The following is a 5,281-nucleotide window of genomic DNA, read 5'->3' as shown; positions in this document are numbered from 1 at the left end:
CTATATATTATTGATATAAATTAATTTATTATGGAGTAAAATTAATTGAACTATTGATTGTACAAATAATTTAGTACAAATGAAAAACAAAAATTGGCATATAAATTGGACAAATAAAATACAACATCTCATTGCTGATTTCGTGCAAAAAAAAATCCACATTATTGAGTCTAAATTTTTAAAAATTATATAAATAAAAGATAGACATTACATTAATTCATTTGGTGACGCTCATTAAGAAAATGAGGTGTAGATCAATAAGAAAAATGTGGGTCGATGATGATGCAAACCAGTGGCACCGACCAGTAGCATGAGCACACTTGAAATCACGAACATGAACGTTAAAAGGGGGTCAGGTAGAGATGACGGAGGAGATAAAAAAACAAATTGAGTCTCTGAAAATTAATAGTGATGATTAGATATTTTTTTTCAATGCATTCTCCCATTTACATCTTACAATTACTGGGATGGTTGTGTTTTTCTTATGTATATTTTATGGGGAAATTCTGATGTTATTTTCTCACCAAACTGTTTGTTAGTTCTCTTGCCTCTTATATTGATTTATGTGATGAAATTACCACATGTTTGATTCTAAAATTTAGCTCCAATCAAAAGTCCAATAAGTTGGAGATGGGGTCAACAGATGAAGGTCTCAACTTTCATTTTGTTTACTACATTGCTAAACTTTTGTAGAGTTGTGAATTGGATTTGTACCTTTTTTTTATTGGCTTAAAATAGTTGGAAGAGTTGTGAATTGGATTTGTACCTTTCAAGCATCAATGCTAGTCACGGACACATATCACCAAATTCAAAAGCATTATAGCGTTCTAACTGTTGATGGATTTGAATTTAAATAGAAATTTCAAGTTTTACGTTGGAGTTGCAAAATATGTCTTACCCAGATCAAAGCTGCTGTCCCGTTCTTGCTTAACATTTTCGAAGGCTACAAACATTTTCTTTTGGTACCATATTCTCTTGATCTATCTAACTTAACACCACCAAGATGGGAAAACAATGAAAAGGTGTTTCAATACTTGTATCATAAATGAAAATCAAAAAAAATATGATCTAACGAGCAATCTCGACCACAAGCATAAACAAACTTTGTAGAATACAAAACACACCAAAAGTCTCCATAAATATCAAAAAACATTGTCTTGGTGTGCAATTACATAGACATGAGAATACATAAAACAATACATGGCCATGGCCATGAGTTACAACATGGTACTATTGAAACTATTGTCTTGTTTTGCTGTGCAGTTACAGAAACAAAAAAACATGGGACGATAAGATGACACTACTGAAACTTTGTGCAAGCACAAAGGGTCTTCCTTTAATTACCACGTCCCTGAACAATATTAAAACATTAATGAGAAACAATTTATAAAAAAGTTAAATTTTTTTAGACAAAATTCCTTACTTGTGATGAATGAAAACCCCCAAACTTATAAGGAAATAAATTCATTTGCTCACCTAAATAGATGTTTGCATTACCCGACTGTATCTTAAACAGAAAAAAATACATAACATATAAACATATTTTTCTTCAATAGTGAAAGTTTTTTTTTCAAAAAAAAATTACCATTATATTTGGCGACTGAATAAAATGTTGAGTGTGCCCAAATGTGGAAAGAAATTGCGATAATGTGAAATTTGAGTGTTGTTGTGATCAAATTCCATAGCTCATTTCTCGTGTGTTGGTGGTTTTTTGTGAACTTTGTCCACTTTTTTTTGCTCTTTTAGCACCTAGCAAGTCAAACAAAGTTACAACAATTAATTCAAGTCAAACACAGTATGCAAAGTTACAATAATTAATTCAATTGAACTATATACTCGACCATCCACACTTAATTGAAATATGGAAACTTACTTGAAACTTTTGTTTTCTCCTTTCTTTTTCCTTTTCTTTTTTTGCACTTAGTATCCCAGTGTCGTGTAATATTAACATTAGTAACTAGTGGGTTACCTATGCAAACTCCATAACTTCGAATATCATCACATTGTGTCTCATCATCTACACTTAACTTTGATACAAGGTTAGAGATTTCATCTTTTGCAGTGTCAACCAATCCATATAATATTTTTCTTGCCTCCTCCTGAGATTTGCTCAGTTGAGTTAGATCATAGGTTGATCTCATTATTTCGTTGACAAACACCATTTCAGATACATGACCAGCACCACCCCTTCCACTTTCGTCAAAGTCAATGTAACTCTATTTCTTACATTATTCATCCACCTCTTCAAAATATAACATTCAGGTATAACAGTGACATCCATACAATTAAACACCGTCAAAGCATGCTTACACAAAATCCCCATTGTCTCAAACTTATGACAACTGTAATTTATTTCATGACTCTGCTTATTGAACACCACATACCGAACCCTTGAATTTTCATCATGAGATTTTACTTTGATTTGAATCCAATTCCAATCATTATCAAAACAAGATGGTGGTTCAACCGATTTGCAATTCAATGAATTAGCCAATTCAACTTCGAATAGATGATATATAGACATCGTATAAACATTAGAAGCATTAATCAACAATGGATGGTTTTTCAAAATCTGTGCAGGATTACCATGACGACAATGAGTATCTTCAGTCTTCTCCCTTTACTCCAGTTATTTTGAATCTTTTCATAATTCAGCACAAAGTCATACAAAGAACTCAATTTGTTACCTGCCTTTTTTTAAATCATGTTCGTGACTTCACTTCTCGAAGTAGCCAAAAGTCCCGCACTAAACCTTCCATTCATAAAAGCAGTAGATCATTTCTCTTTAAGCTTGTACATATCATTCAGCCATTTATGACCATCCAAATCATATGTTTCAATCATATATTTTCATGTGCTCTCAAATTCATCTTCAGAATCACAATGATTCATGTATTTATACCACAATCCTTTAAAAGCAGAATCACCATTTAAACTCCCAAAATGTGAAGGAGCATTTTGATTTATAAGCCGTTGACATAAAAGATGATGTGAAAGTGGAAAATTTGTTTCAATGGCATTCATCATGGCTTGACATTGGTCTGAACAGATAGTTTGTGGTTGCCGTCCATTCATAGAATCAAGAAATGTTGCAAACAACCATTCAAAAGAACTCTGAGTTTCATCTGACATAAAGGCCAAGCCAAACAATACATTCTGCATATGATGATTTATACCAACAAATGGAGCACATATTAAATTATACTTATTTGTTCTATATGTTGTATCAATCGACAGGACATCACCAAAATATTCGTAATCAACCTCGCATCTATAGTCCCTAAAGAAAAAGTTCATCACCCTATCATCATCATCCAATTGAACATTCCAGTAAAAATAATTCTCCTTATTAGCCTTATTTATAAAATATTGAATAAGTGAAGCGGCATCTCCATTCTCAACTTTGGTATATTTTTTCAACTGACTCATATGGTCATATGCATCCTTTCTAATAAAACCTAAATTTTGTGGCCCAAATGCTTCATTTTCCATAAAAGGAACATCATTAGAGACGAATATTCCACCATTTACCATAACTTCTAGAGTAGACTTTTTTTGCATGTGATATATTGCATGCCGATCTTAGCAAGTGAGTTTGATCAGATGCAAACATCTCATGGTTATGCTCTTCAAACAATCTACTCACCCGTCATTCACACCCTTTTTCCCTTGTAATCTTCAATTTGGCTTTACATTGTGTTCTAATGACCGGCTTTTGATAAACTGGAATCCTTTTACTAGAACATTTATCATCTTTTAAACCTTCACATGAACAATGAAATTATTTTTATTGAAGTTCATTGGTATGAGAAAAATATCGTTGATCACCCTTCTTCACACTAAATCCCTTGGCATACGCATATTGACAATACAATAAATAAGTATCTTCAACGCTGTTCACAACCTGTCCCACTTCCAATTTACTCTCCAAAACATGGACAAAAGAGCTTTCATTTGGTACCTCAACATTTTCAGCTTCTTGATTGTTGTCTCCTTCCACCTCTTCAAGTGACAGTTGATTGTTATCTTCCATTTCCAAGCAAGAAACCAACTGGATCAATTTGAAAAAAACAAGATGAATTTAAGTATTTACTATAACACAAGGAAAATCAATTTGATATACTGTAATGAAAGTAAATTTTACCAGCAAATTGATATCCGCCACATTCAAGTATGTTCATTTAAAAATGTGATGATGTGCTATTACTTAAATTTATCTACATAATTTTTTCTCTAGGAGGAGCCATTTATGGGAAAACTAAGTCTGAGGTTCTAATTTTAGTGGCCCTCTCTATCGGCATTTTCTTAGCAGTGATTATCTACAAAATACATTAATGAATTACTGCATAATTTTAATATTTAAATTGAAATTTTGGTGTAAAATAATTAAACTGAAACATTACGTTTCAATAAATGGACATTGAAAACACATTTAGAATTTCAGAGAAATGAAAATTTTCGAGTCAAAAAATAAAATCTTTAGGCAAAACAAAATAACAATCATTTTCCATTATCGTGAATTTCACAAATAAGAAGCACCGAATCCCATATTACAAGAAACAAACACATATATTTCCATTATATAAAAACAAATGTACAGTGGCAAGCAAAAAAAAAAAGCCTCATTTTGCCTAATTCAATGAGAGGAGCTCGTTGTCGTGCTATAAATCCAGTACTCGCTCACCGACCTGGCTTCGGGTACAGTTGAAGATTTGTTTAGAGAAAGAGGAACAGTGGACTCCGAGAGAAAAGACGGGAAGAGAGAGGATTTCAAAATTTCGAAATGACAAAACCATGGTTGAGAGAGAGAGAATAGCCAAAATTTGAAATCACTCAACCATGGTTGAGCAGGTTTGTGAAATAAAAAAAAAAATTAATTGACACGTGGTAAAAAATTAATGGATGAGGGCAGTGCCCCCTTCTGGTCTTATTAGCCATCTACCTGAAGTTGATACATTGCCATATCTAGCGAAAATAAAAAATAGGACTGGTTGCCATTTAGGAACTAATTGATGAATTCCGACCTCCTCATACTTTACAACTTTTTTCCCCTCACACATCTACCGTCAGACGATCTCCGAGCTACTAAGGGCAATTTAATAGGATGTTCCATCAAGTTTGGGTCTTGTGGGCCAACTCAAATTTATTTGGTTTGGACTTTATTAACCGACTTCACTTCGGGATAATTTGGATAGTTAATTTTTGCCAAAACAACATGCTTTCACGTAACACTATACATGTCAAAACGGTCTGCCGGGACGGGCCTTTAAATGGCCAACCC

Source organism: Primulina huaijiensis, chromosome 12, assembly GCF_012295235.1.
Source record: "Primulina huaijiensis isolate GDHJ02 chromosome 12, ASM1229523v2, whole genome shotgun sequence".
NCBI lineage: Eukaryota > Viridiplantae > Streptophyta > Magnoliopsida > Lamiales > Gesneriaceae > Primulina > Primulina huaijiensis.
Note: the sequence above shows the minus strand (reverse complement) of the source record.